The sequence below is a fragment of the Dendropsophus ebraccatus genome, unplaced genomic scaffold (assembly GCF_027789765.1).
Source record: "Dendropsophus ebraccatus isolate aDenEbr1 unplaced genomic scaffold, aDenEbr1.pat pat_scaffold_1597_ctg1, whole genome shotgun sequence".
In the NCBI taxonomy this organism is placed as follows: domain Eukaryota; kingdom Metazoa; phylum Chordata; class Amphibia; order Anura; family Hylidae; genus Dendropsophus; species Dendropsophus ebraccatus.
Genome location: NW_027209020.1, coordinates 20,876 through 35,809, shown reverse-complemented (window position 1 = coordinate 35,809; position 14,934 = coordinate 20,876). Strand labels below are relative to the sequence as shown.

The 14,934-nt window shown below is 40.4% G+C and overlaps 1 long non-coding RNA gene and 1 pseudogene across 1 annotated transcript; both read right to left on the bottom strand.

Moving 5' to 3' along the window:
* Positions 1 to 239: 239 nt before the first annotated feature.
* LOC138775385 (CCR4-NOT transcription complex subunit 2-like) lies at positions 240 to 5,776 on the bottom strand (annotated as a pseudogene).
* Positions 5,777 to 8,271: 2,495 nt separating this feature from the next.
* On the bottom strand, positions 8,272 to 11,716 carry LOC138775387 (uncharacterized). Its single transcript, XR_011360544.1, has 3 exons — positions 11,624 to 11,716; positions 8,715 to 8,787; positions 8,272 to 8,355 (listed from the first exon to the last, which is right to left on the bottom strand). It is a non-coding gene; the product is annotated as an uncharacterized lncRNA (long non-coding RNA).
* Between the last annotated feature and the right edge of the window lie 3,218 nt (positions 11,717 to 14,934).

The window sequence follows — 14,934 nt, the reverse complement described above, 5'->3', positions numbered from 1 at the left end:
TTAAGGGAAGGGTCGTTTTACACACACACATTTGACAGATTATCTAACATATTTTTAACACCAAGCAGGAATTGGACTATAAACAGAGAACAGGTCATAGCTCATAGCTGTTTTGCTATTTGAATAATTAGTTTAATCTACTGTCAAAGTTCATGTTTTTCTCTGACCAGATAGGTCCTACTTTAGGCTCTATACGGATTAATGAATGGAATGACATAAGCAAAGAAGAAACAACTTACCGTCCGTAAGACCTGGATCCCTTTTTTCTGCTGTTATTATTTTGTGTGTGGAACTTTTGTCTCCTGGAAATTTGGGTCATCGTACTTGAGGCAGTCTTTCCTGGTGTATTTAAATTCTGCACATGAAAAAACAAACAAATGTAAAATTAGCTTTAAAACCTTGCCTTAAACACCACCATAAGCTATTGGATATATGCACCTACTTTACAGGAATCTCTGCTAGAAAAAAAATTTGCATGCAGCCATTCTTCTTCTAATACCCAGAACACCAAATCCAGTGCCAGCTGTTTGACAGCTGATGGCTTATACATAGTATAGGCTGCCAGCTGTCAATTAGTAGCTGGTGAGCAGAGTGAGTGACACCTCTTCAATATTGAGGACTTATACGCATGGGCTCAAATGGAAAGGAGTACTTTTCTGCACTGTGTCCCCCAGAACAACAAAGATAATGACTGTCTTACACAATGTAATATCAGTGTTGTAAGCAGCTTCTCTGTCAGTTTATGCTGCCCTCAGATAAGGCAGTATGAAGCACTGACAGTGCCTCTTTAAAAGAAATGCATTATCAAAAAATTACCTAATATTTAAATCAAGTTTTTATGTAAAAAAAAAAAAAACTGAAACCCCATATTCTTAAATATGTTTAAAGGAGAAGCCTGGGTCGGACATTTTTTTTCAAAAGAGCCAGGGAAGAGGTGTCTGAACATAAGAACATGCACCTACCTCCACGGGTTCCAGTGCAGTGGTCTGCTGTCCCTCGGGTGGTCTCCAGTGCTAGAACCTGGAGGTAGGTGCATGTTGTTATGTTCAGCCACCTCCTTTCCCAGCTCTTTCCAATAAAAATGTCCAACCCCGGACTTTTCCTTTAAGGTTTCCATTTTATTATCTATATCATAAAATATTCCTAAAAAACTTGCAGTCTTCATTTAGGCCACTAGGCCTAAAACTAAGCTGAGACTTCCTGTTCTGTACAAATCATTTCCCAGCAGTGTCCTCCTCATCACACAAAAAGGAGTGCAGTGAAGATGACACCACAAATTACATCACAAAATGGATTTATTAGAATAAACATAAAACATTAGAATAAGAACATTTAAGGACCTGGCTCTAATCAGTGAAAAAAATCTTGGTGATACCTTCCCTTTAACATATGTATATGACCTTTTGACAACTCCTACACTTGAGTATAATGCAACAATTTCAATAAGTCATCAATATGTATGTAAAGGCGCTAAGGAAATACATCTACATAAAGTCATTGCTACTATACAGATTTATTGTCATCATTGCTCGATGTTGGATCCTTATAGCTGGAGCCTGGTATGCAGGGAAGTCCTCGTTGTGTATTGAAAAGTCCTGGGACTGCTCACTTGCTGGTTTTGTCACCATACCGACTGTGAAGACAAGAACATACATTCAAAGTGGTGTAAAACAAAACAAAAACCCACATACCTAGATCTTTCACAACATATGATTTTTATAGAGTTGCTTTCCACTAAACTCTTGTCTGGATGTTATAAAAATAATACCACTATACAATGTATACCTATACCATACATAATAATATAGTCCTGCCATAATCTTTACAGCTGTAGCAGTATGCACAGTTCACATTGCTTATTAACAACATGGAGCAGATTCAGATTAGGAATAAGGAGATGTTAGGAAGCAATCTCCTCACTGCACAGCAAACTCCTAGGGTACCCACTAAACTTTTACCAGTAACCTGTTAATGATCTGCCAGTTTCTCCTGTGGGTACAGTATTTATTGGGCTTGCTTTGCACAAAGTTGTATTCACCAATTTGCAGGCTACAGAACAGAAATCTCCCATTTGGCTGATTTATGGAAGTTGTTTATAGTTAGAGGTACACTTTAATTCCAGCCAGGCATAATTTTTGTTCTGGCATTAGTAATTATGTAAGCATTGCCTTACCATAGGGAGCCCTTCCAGCCAAAGGGTTTATTAACGGAGTAGGGTTGCCACTTCCTTCCCTTCGATTTCTATCAGCTAGTGCAGGGAAATCTGAAAGGTCCAAACCAGTCACATTTTCACTTCCATCTGAAATACAAAAGGTACAAAAGTCTGCCAAATGTTATGAACAAAAATAACAAGGGTTGTGAGCGGAGTCCCAAGACCATCTCACTTTAATCACTGCAAGGTTTATCAATTCAATGAACTGGCACTGCCCATTTATACACAAAAGTCAAAAGGCACAAGTGTTTTTTAAGAGAGAAGTATCCTCACATTTACAGACATGAGGCCAGCAATATTATAACATTCGAGAGCATGAAATAACATTAAAAGTTCTCTCGACCAAGTCAAGGCACAGAAACAGTAAATTCTTTGCTGTTGGCTAGATTATAAGCTTATCGGTTGTGCCAAGCAAGCAGTAACCCATGGCACATTCATCTGTGCCACCTAGTGGCTCATCTGGTCTTGCAAATACATTAAGAGCGGCAATGACATACAGGATAAGCCTGTAAGCCAAGAGCTGCCATGTCCTCTTTTATACTAAATTCTTGTACCTGCATTTGCCAAAGCAGTGTGACTTTAATTGTATGCATTATTTCTGGCTGTAAAGTGCTATGGATTATGGGACAATAAATAATATCACAGACTTTAAACCCAATTTTAAATGGCTTTCCCTTTTGCTATCTCACTCTTGTATAAATCTCTTTTAGATAAGACAGTTATTCACCGCCTGAAAAAGACTATTTAATACCCACAGTTATTCATGCCAATAGAAGGGAGAGTGGGACTTGTATCAGAGACAACATTACAGATAATTGCAGAAGCCTACCCAGCTATCAGCTGATCACATTAGGCACAGTTTTTTATCCTCCTCACAAATGAAAGGCTGACAATGTAATGCATAGATATGCTGGGTCCCCCTAAACAGTGCGGTGTAATTGTACAACATACAGTGATTATATAGTGTGTGTATAAAGTATGTGTGCGCTTCTAAGTGCATTGTTAGTTATTGATAAAACAAGGAAATTATGACATTTATGGTGATTTAGGGTTGTAGGAAGAACTTGTCTAGCTGACTACTCCAACCTGGGATGTGAATAATACACATGGGGTGATATTTACTGTAATAACAGAAGACCTCATAAAAGAGACAACGGTTCTCTTACCTGTTCCATTAAAAATATTACTCGATAATGAATTGTTTAAACCAAACGCCTGATTTCTGTTCATACCAAACCCAGACATGCTGTGTGAACAAACAGGACAACATCAGCTTAGATAAGGTATCATGTTAAACACTAATAAGAGAGAGACTTAGGCCCTAATACACCAACAGATTATCTAACAGATTTTTTTGAGCTAAAGCCAGGAAGAGACTATAAACAGGGAACAGGAAACAATGGAAAGACTGAGATTTATCCTCTTGTCAAATCCATTCCTGGCTTTGGCTTAAAAAAATCTTTCAGATAATCTATTGGTGTAATAGGGCTCTAAGGCTAAGTGCACAGTAAAAAATCCACAACTAATCCGCACATTGTTGTAGATGTGCTGCAGATTTGTTGGGAATTTTACCTTTCCCACTGAGGAAATATGTGACATGAATTGACAGGTTAATTTCAGTCAGGAAAATTTCAGCTGTGTATAGAAGAGATTTTAAAATGACATTTACTTTGGTGGCATTGAAATCTGCTGTGGATTTGCCATGTAAATTTCCATGCAGAAAATCTGCAGCAAGTCTAAAGTTCATTTACCTTAACACAAGGAATAAAATACAAAAAGGCAGCTATGATTAGGGTAGGCCACACTGCGTTTTTGCAGACCGTAAAAAAACTGATACAATTGTGTGCATGTTTTTCCTTTATTAAGAAAAAAACATCAGACCTTTTTTTTTTTACCTTTGACCTTGTTTTTCTGTACATTACAAGTAACCATTTAAAACACATCCAGTAAACTGAATGCAAAAGACGCAGTGTGAGCCTACCCTTTATGAAAAAATGTTCCCATGCCACATGAAGGTCTTCTGCCTCGCTGATGAACAGTATGCAAGAGATCTGTTAAAACTTATCAATGACTGCAACTGATTCACTTAACCACTACACATTCTCTATAATTTTTTTTCTTCTCACAGTACCAGACCTGTCACACTACCTCAGATTGGCATTGCACTTCAGACAGTAATCCAATCTTTATACATGTATCACAAATATTATAATCTGGAACAGCAACCAAATAAAAGAGATACAATTTTTCCCATGTCAACAAATAGTTTACCCACCATACTGCTCATAGCAGCAAAGCTTTAATCCCCTTGTATTGGAGGTCTAGTGCCCACCAACTCTGGAGGAATGGCTTGAAAAGGTACACCAAATATTACAATGGATCTGGTGAGTTAGGAGTCAGGCACATAATAAATAGTATAAGGGGTACTCTGGGCTTGGGGTATTTTTACTGAATGGCCGGGAAGGGGTGGATATAGACGGCACAGTTCACTAACCTCTCTGGTTCCTACGTCGGGTCCCGGATCACGGCCACCCAGTTCTCCCGTCCCGCTTCCTGGTCTGAGCTGCAGAAGACGTGAAGTCTCAAGGCCACTCAGCTATTCAGCGGCTGAGGCGGGACCCTGATACAACCGCTGAATGGCTAAGCGGCCTTGAGACGTCACGTCTCAAGCCGCAGCTCAGACCAGGAAGAGGCAGCGGGACGGGAGAATGGGGAGGTGCAATCCGTGACACTGCTGGAACCGGGGAGGTAAGTGGATAGCGGAATCTATAACCCCCCCCCCCCCCCCGGCTGTACAGGCCTCTTGTGCTTTCCTAATATATTGGTTATGAGAACAATTATAGCTTACCACTGTGGTTTAATACTACAGACTTTGTATGTTGCCATACATCAGGGTACTGTTGTAAAGATTACACATCTTTGACAGTGTTCTATGTTGTCACGCTTACACTTACTTTTAGTTTATTAGCAGTTTCTGTGGCTCCTATATCACAAGGATCTTACAGATATACGATTATTATCTGTGCCATTTTTGGGAGGTGTTCTCTCTCAGGCCTTATGCACACGTTCAGTACTTTTGTAAGTCTGTAGATTGCTCCCGCTATCCACTGGTAAAATCCGCTAAAATTATGGATTGGGCATATGAAGTGAATCCTTATTTCTGTAAATGCTTTTTTTTCAATAATAATTTATCCTGTATTTTTTTTTTTTTTTTACAGTAATACGGATAATTGTATGAGAGGATCCATAAAAAATCTGGGTCCGCACCAGGACATGTCCTTTTTTTCCAGCATTGGTTTGCTACCTTGTAATTTAATAATCGTGCGAATAGCCCAATAGGCAACAATGTGCACTAACTCGAATACGGAAATATGGATCTGTAGATTACAGGACGTGTGAATAAGGCCTTAGGCATTTAAGCCATATCTACTTCTATAAATGTGAGGCAACTTACCTGTTCACAGTAAAAGGTTGCCGGGATGATGGTTGCTTTGGCATACATATTATGCTGGGCGAGCTTCTGTTTGGACTACCTAAACCTGAACTGCTCATGTTATTTGTCCTGCTGGGGAATTCCAATGCCCTGACCCAACCTGGGGAGTGGTTCATCATATTCCTGGGATTCATCGGCAAGATACCCCTGAAACAAAATATCAATGTAATATCATGTAACAAAACTTGTATAGCATGACAAGTCTACCACACACAGACTAGTTTTCATACAATGGTGGTACTGACACTGGGTTTTGCTGTCTGTTAAGGTGTGTGCGTTTAAAGTGGAAAAAACAGATGCTGTGGTATACCATACTGCAGGATTGTTTCCCGTTGACTTACATTATATAAAAAAAAAAGTAGCAAAAGATTTTTTTTTTTTTTTTTTTTAATGTTCACAGACGTGGAGGACTACATTTTTCAGTACATTAAAATTAAAAGGAGTTCGCAGTGAAATCTGCTGTGGATCCTTCCCTGTCACTTGCAATAAGATTACATACTCGTAGCAAGATGGTAATCCCGCTGTGAGTATGTAAAAGACAGCGCCCCCCCCCCCCCCCCCCGCCCGGTACATAAATTTCCAGTCCGCGCTCTCGCTTGCTTTGGGAGTTTCTGGCACCTGGACGTTGCGCTCAGCCAATCAAAGGCTGTGGCAGGGCAGCGCACCGATTGGGCTGAGCAGAATGTCAGGACGCCGAGAACCCCAAAGCAAGCCAGAGTACAGACCAGTAATGTATGTACCGGGCTGCAGGGGGTTAAGGGGGCTGCCTTTTACAAACCTGCGAGTATGTAATCTCATTGAAAGTGACAGGGAAGGATCTGCAGCGTGAAATCCGCTGCGAATGCGTTATGTGAGAACCCACCCTTACAGTGTCACTGTCATGAATTTTTTTTTTTTTTTTTTTTTTTTTTTGCAGAAGTCCAGGCGATTTTAAGAAACTTTGTATTTGGGTTATTAGCCAAAAAATGCATTTTTTATCATGAAAAAGCAGTTTGAATCTCCTTCCCCCCTGTCTTCATTGTTCTCCTATGGAGAGAGCTAAATAAAAGACCAAACAGGGCAACAAAGAGTTAATCTACAAATACCTCACCTGTTATCTCCTCTGACAGTCACCACTGACCTCTCTGAACTCTGATTAGAGTTCAACCAGCTCCGTGCCTGTAATCCTCTGTTATCTGCCTTTCTGCTGTCGGCTAACTCCCTCCCCCCTCCCCCCCTCCCCTCTCCCTAGAACAGACAGAGTGTGACTCATGCAACAAGTCACAATTTTCAGATTTTTTTGCAGTGGATGGAAAAGAGGAAGGAGGGGGGGGACCTGGGAAAAGGCTTTTTACATGCAGATAATGGCAGATTTGGCTAATAAACCCAATTACAAAGTTTCTTAAAATCGCATGGACTATTGATTTCTGCAAAAAAATAAAAAAAAAACAAAAATACGACAGTGACTCTTTAAAGTATAACTGTCATTTAACTGCAGAGTGGTGGGGTGTAGAGTCCCCGCAGTTGGCAGCAGTGGATGTAGATGAAACCTTGACAAGCGCTGGCCGACAGTAGATGCAGCATGTCTCCCTGACATGAGAAAGGGGTCCCCTGTACCCTGAAACATGTTGTCCCTTGAGACAAATGTGTTTTTAGTAGTACCTGCTTTGGACTTAGTATTATATCTACTGTCGGCCAGCGCCCTGTCAAGGTTTCATCTACATCCACCGCTGCCAACTGCGGGGTCTCGACACCCCACCACTCTGCATTTCCTGTTGGGACCCAGTGGCTCAGGATCCCAGCAACCTAGAAATCTGTGGTTGCTCCCACCTCCATCATTCTCTTCACTGAGAGCATTTTTAGATGTTGTGCTACGAGTACAACATCATAAGGTGAGAAAATCCAATTGCCTTTGTTTTCACCACCTCTCTCCCAGATTTCACCCTATGGCGCCTGCATATCTTTTAGCTTTCCAATGCATTTAACTGTCACTTTGCAGATATCAATAGTACAAGTGACTTTAAGAAACTCTGTAATAGGTTTCAAGCAAAAGTTTCCTTCTGTACTCCCCCCTCCCCGTATAAGATCCAGCACCGCACAACTTCCTGCAATCTTACCTCACAAAGTTTCCAGACCAGCAATGAGCAGTCTAACCTGTGATTGCAGTGTTTTACGTGCCCAGACAGTCTCCAAACTGCACAGACTTTGTCTGCTCTTCCTGCTCACTTATCCCCCTTGCTTCCCCCCTCCATAGGTTAAAAAACCTGTCTTTACATTGCTTATCTGTAATGTAGACAATCTTGCCTTGATAATAAACAGATAAGGAGTAAGGGGGAAGGCTTTTTGAGTACAGATTGAAACTCTTTTGCTTTATAAAACATATTAGAGTTTCTTAAATTGTTTATACTATTGATTTCTACAAAAGTGTTTTAAATGATAGTTACACTTTAAACAATTACAGAGAAATGGGACACAAAAACATAGTCTTATAGTGATAAAAACTGCAGAATGTTTTCCACCTACCTGCTTGGTGACGGTTGGTGTATGAAGTGACATTGTTGGTACCCCTGTTGTCGGCGTTACATGGTTGGTAATTGAGTGCCTTGTGATAAGCTGCGGTTTAACTGAGGAGTATTGTTGCTCATCCCCCTCATCGGAAGGCCTAGTGCACCTGCAGAAAATAAGACTCCACATAAGTACAAACTACAAAGCATGTACACCACAACTTATTACTGCCCGTTAAATACAAATTGCACTTCCATTTCACAAACAGAAACAATTTATAGGAAAAATTCCTCAGTCTGATGTGATAAAGGACAGTCAATAAGATTCAGCACACAAGAAAAAGCTTCTTCTCCCCAATATTGAACATATTATAAAATAGATGGGAAAAATCATAACAGCAGCCTCAAAACAAGTATCTTACAGCAATATCTAAACAAAAGGGAATTTTGGGGTTATTACAGTTGGTATACCAGTTAAAATATAACAAGAACAACAATTCATTGTAGGGCAACCCCTTTAACTTACTTTGTTGCCCGTATAGACTAGCCCCAAACTGGGACAGCTGACCCGATGCAGATGGTGATGGAGATGCCAGCATCTAAAAAAAGGAATAATGAAGCTAATTTTTGATGCGTGTTACTGACATTGCTTCGGTTTACCACAATCCCACAAATTTTAACACATTTCCTGAGAAATTAAAGAGGTTGTCCTGCGAGCAGAAGACTACTAAAGCCTTCAGTACACTGACAAAAACCTTCTCCGCCCTCCCTTCCAAGACATGGGGAGGAGGAGAGGTAGGGCTCAGTGCCAATCAGTGCATGCAAGCATAACACAACCGCACGCAATGTCCAATAGCTACCAGTGTTTAAGCAATATCAGAGATATTGTGCAGCTTATTTGACATAGCTTGTGGGCGTCCTTTTGCCTGTATGCAAGGATTGTGACTTAGCCCCGTCCACTCCATGCCACGGAAGGCTTACTTCCAAGACATGGGATCTAAGAAAGTGAGTACAGATAAGTTGAAGGCTTCAACTGTCTTCTGCTCACCAGACAACCCCTTTAACTAAACCCTGACACACCAAATAGAGCCCTTATTGGATCACTGCTTGAAAAGGGCTTGTTTATGTCAAAACATTGAGTACTGGTGTGATATTAAAACTTCATGTTGATGTGCTGTCTCTTTGTTTCTATGAATTCTGTGGTACACGTAGGTAACGCAGGAGAATGGTATGCCAATGTATATTACAGTGTGTCCTTACCAAACCCTTTCATTTAAAGTAACTCTGTACCCACAATCTGTCCCCCCCAAACCACTTGTACCTTCGGATAGCTGCTTTTAATCCAAGATCTGTCCTGGGGTCCGTTCGGCAGGTGATACAGTTATTCTCCTAAAAAAACAACTTTTAAACTTATCTGTGCCCTAACTTTGCACCACACCCTCCGTCCCTCCTCCCCGCCCTCTTCACTATTTTTCCTATTCCTCTGCAGTGAAAACTACACAGGTACCTTAACAATCCAGCCATGTGCCGTGCTGACACAGGTGATAATAGGGGAAAATCTGCCTGGAGCATTCCTAATGATAAAGAGGGTGCGGAGGAGGGACAGAGAGGTTGTGCCAGCCTAATGCATATACAATCTTGGCCACGGGGCTGCAAGTTTAACCTTTTAAGGACTAAGCCAATTTTCGCTTGAGTTTTCGTTTTTTCCTCCTTGTGTTTAAAAGGCCATAGCACTTGCAGTTTTTCACCTAGAAACCCACATGAGCCCTTATTTTTTGTGCCACTAATTGTACTTTGTAATGGCAGACATTTTTTGCATAAAATATGGTGCGAAACCAGAAAACAATTATATGCGCGGTGACATGCAATTCTTATTCTTTTTTTTTTTTTGGGGGGGGGCGCTTTTACGCCGTTTGTCCTATGAAAAAACTGACATGCTATATATGTTCCTCAAGTCGGTACTATTGATACGATTTAAAACTTGCTTCTACAGCAAAGAAAAAAAAAGTTCCCTAAAATTGCTCTATTCCCATGCTGATTGGGGTGTCATTTTTTTGCACCATGATGTGTTCTTTCTATCGGTACCTTGATTGCGTATATGTGACTTTTGAATCGCTTTTCATTACAATGTTTCTGCATTTGATGCGACCAAAAATGCGCAATTTTTGTACTTTGGTGGGTATTTGCGCTTACGCCGCTTACCTTGCAAGATCAGGAATTTGATAAATTAATAGTTCACGCGATTACGCACGCGGCGATAGCAAACATGTTTATTTTTATTTATAAAATGGGAAAAGGGGGGTGATTCAGACTTATTAGGGGAGGGGGTTTTGTATTTGTAAGAACACTTTTTTTTTCACTTTCACATTCTTCTAATACAGCTACACTGATCTCTCATAGAGAGGCCCCCCTCTAAACTCCTCTTGCGGGCATATCCTGTACGGCATATGTCCCTAAGAGGTTAAAAGTTGTTTTTTAGGACAATAACTGCATCACCTGCCGAACGGACCCCAGGACAGATCTTGGATTAAAAGCAGCTATCCGAAGGTACAAGTGGTTTGGGGGGGTCAGATTGTGGGTGCAGAGTCACTTTAATATGCCTAATGCAGTCTAGAATTAACTATGTTTGGCTCATTTGTTAGTTCTAACTTGAAAGCATAGACAGTAATATTAAGACTAAGTATGGTGCATTCAAATGTATAGGTACAGCAGGAACATGTCGATACAACAATATCTTATTTTCTTTAAAGGGGTTATCCAGCGCTACAAAAACATGCCCACTTTCTTCCAGAGACAGCACCGCTGTTGTCTCCAGTTTGGATGCAGGTTTTGTAACTCTGTACCACTGAAGTGAATGGAGCTTAATTGCAAACCGCACCTGAACTGGAGACAAGAGTGGTACTGTCTCTGGAAGAAAGTGGCCATGTTTATGTAGCACTGGATAACTCCTTCAACTGCCAACATATACCACAGAATTTCATGTCGGATAGGTGCGAACCTAGTCTTACAGAGCCATGTCTTAGACATTTATGTGTTTTTTTTTTTTTTAAATAAAAGCGTTTCTATGTACACTGGAAGAGTTTAGAGCCATAGTTCTGGCAATGGTTAATGGTTACTTGTATAGCTAGAATACCTTACTATACAGCCTTTACCACCAGTTTCATCTTTTCTATGATCTTTTTCTCTTTGCAGTTATTTTTTCACTTGTCTGACATTATAAAAGTGTCAAAAACATAAATGTCAGCTCCTAAAGCTTTGGAGAATGGCAAAACTTTCTCCGTATGAAGTACAAAGCCTGGAAAAAGAACGAATTTGTGTGTTGTACCGTAACTCCAAAGTTTGCTTTCTGGTCTGTGACTAAGGGATAAAAGTATGTGAAGTGTGAATAGAATATAAAAACAAAATTAAAGGGGGGAAAAAAAGGGATTGACTTACATCTTTCTCCGACCGATGCGGAAACATCGAGGACTGGCTATAATACATATTCTCATCATGGTAGTCACTTTCGACCCCCTTCTACAAACTTCTTTCTCGACGCACCAAACATGCTGTATGCCACCTTAAAAATTAGAATTAGAATGAAAAAATTATAAAATAATGCTCTCTAACTGCACAGTAAAAGGTTATGGATATGCTGCCCTCACCAATCATGGAAAGGTATGGAAATTCGTGGTTACGTGTGTATCCCACATTCCTTTAAAAGGGACACCAAACCTATCCCAAAGATTCTGTCCTGTCTATCCATAAACCGAACAGACACACAAGGCCCACACAACCAGCCAATAGAGTTTCTATACTGTAGTGCTTCAAGGCAGCCATTATAAGCATAAGTTGTGGTCAGGCAGGCAGATATTCAGACCTAGGCTAGTAAGCCTGCTAACACAGTAGACTAGATTTTAGAAATTCTGTGCCTTGAAACACTTCATGTGAAAAGCTCATAAAAGGGCGAGGGATGTAATAAAGCACTAAAGGCCTACATTTAATTCTCAGAACCTAAATGTTGCATCTGTATATCAGACAGTACCTGGTACTGCCAGGACATATACAAAAAAGATGTTGGTCAGGTTGATGCTTTTTTTAAAAAAAAATTTTTTTTTTTAAGGCATACAGCTTTGTGCATACAGTTCCCAGTAGCCAAAGAACTCCTCTTACTGTTGCTGGTTTTCTCACGCTTAAGTGCCGCCATTTATGTGATATTTAATGCTATAAAAATAAGCTAATTCACACAAATATTCCTTGTCTATGCTAAGATTATTTAAAGCGCTCTTCCAACAAATTACACATGGATCCAGTAACCACATAGGAGATTACAGGGGACAACACTGGAAACCCACCGATCACTGGATGAACACATTGAGAAGGAAAATAAATGCTCCATTTATACATCTACTTATTGCTGTCATACAGTAAGGAGAACTAAAGGCACGGGACCCCCACTCTACTGACCGGTAAATTTAGATTTATTGCAGATTTTCTATATTGACCAAGTTACAATCTACAATAAAATCAGCGTTGCTGTTTTGCTGCAGAAATTGTGCAGATCTGCACCAGTGGATTGTTGAATACACAGAATTTTTTGCCACAAAAAATTATCAGCTGCATTTTTATTACATGGAGAGCATATTCAGCCAATGGCAGAAATGAGTGATCAGCTGACAAGCAGCTTGCTTGTCAGCTGATCGCTGGACTTATTCATTATATGGGGGAGCCCGATTTAGCAGATAAATCAGGCCATGTAGGGCTTACGGGTCTGGTCCCATAGTGGTTCTCCCCCACTCCAAATCGAAAAATGCAGCACAGAATACATACCAGAAACCTGAAGCACAGCCTCTAATTTCTGATGTGTATGTCACTATCCACTGTTACTGCAGCACCTCAACCACAGTGATCTAACCCAGCACAAAACAACCAGAGCGCAGCTTCTATTTCTCCAGAGCAGTTATACAGATTACTGCAGCGCTGTGATCGCTGCTACAGCAATAAATGCAGTTTTTGAACTCACCTCCACCAAGTACAATACACAACTCCGGTTATGTTCACACTGAGTAAAACAGGCGGAATTCCGCAGCGGGAATCCCACCTGCCTCAATGTTTCAATGGGATGCCTTGTGTGCCTCTGCTCAAAGAATTGACCTGTCCGCCTGTTTAAACTCAGTTTGAACATACCCTTACTGAGGGAAAATATCTCAAAGCATGAAAAGAACTACTGTCAGATACTCTGTGAGAAAACATCTTTGAGGATACTTAGTAGTATTATGGTATACACAAAAGGTATTGCAAAAGAGAGCCTTTACCCTGAAAGGTGAAGTAATAAAGATGTCACATTTAACCTGGCCCAGCTCTTGACAGCTGTCATAACCCACAGCAAAGGTATGGATAAACGACACCCAAAAATGGCTTGTCCCACCACCCCAAGGCAAAGTCCAATATAATTGGCAGTAAATTTATTAGATGCTATCAGAACAGGAATGTATATGAAGCCGTTTGCAGAGTTCTGCTCCAGAGTAACATAGCTTGTTGTGGCAGTAGTTCTACAAGATTAATGTCACAAACAGAAAACAGAGACATGGCAGCACATCCAAAAGCCTCACACTGATCCCTTTGCATCCCCGCACTGTAACAAGCAGTTAGTTAAAATTTATCAAAGGGCATAAGCTCCCTCACCACATCATGGTTCCTAATCTAAAAAGTGCAACGGAGACCACCACGATAGCAGTGCCCGTGGAGGGAGTGACCCAATAGCCCCAATTCTGCAAGACCTATCCCCGTGGGCTCCACCACCCCACAGACACGGCGCTGCAGCAACAAAGGTTGACACACGGCGCCACACAAACAGAAGCAGATTAACCCCTTAAGGACAGAGCCTGAAATGGCCTTAATGACAGAGACAAATTTTATGAATATGACCAGTGTCACTTTATTCATTAATAACTTCGGGATGCTTTTACCTATCCGGCTGATTCTGAGATTGTTTTCTCGTGACATATTGTACTTTACATTTCTGGTAAATTGGAGTCGATACTCATAACAAATCTTTATGAAAAAAACCCAAATAATGTGAAAAAATGCATTTTTCCAACTTTGAAACTTTTTTGCGTATACAGAAAGTGGTTATACCACATAAATTATATAATAAATAGCATTAGCAACATGTCTACTTTATGTTGGCAGCATTTATTAAACTATATTTCATTTTTTTTAGACAATAGGAAGCTTAAAACATTAGCAGCAAATTTCCAAATTTTCAGTAAAATTTCAAAATCAGATATTTTTAGGGACCTGTTCAGGTTTAAAGTGTATTTGAGGGGCCTGTATGTTAGAAAGCCCCACAAAGCACCCCCCCAAACTCTGCAAAAGCATATCCAGAAAGTGTTTTAACCCTTTAGGGGAGTCACAGAAATAAAAGCTAAGTGTGTAAGGAATTTGAAAATTTTAATTTTCTGTGCAGAGATTTTATTGTAATCCAATATTTTTCATAATTATAAACCTATTACCAGAGAAATGCACCCCAATAATTATTGTCCCGTTTCTGCAGTTTATAGAAATACCCCATATGTGACCCTATTGCGCTATTTGACGCAACCACAAGCCTCAGATATAAAGGAGCGCCTAGTGAATTTCAACGCCTCCGTTATATTTGGTCATTTCTGACTGTACCACTTCAGGTTGGCAGAGGCTCTGGGGTGCCAAAACCTAAAAAACACCCCTAAAGGGACACCATTTAGAAAACTACACCCCTCAAGGAA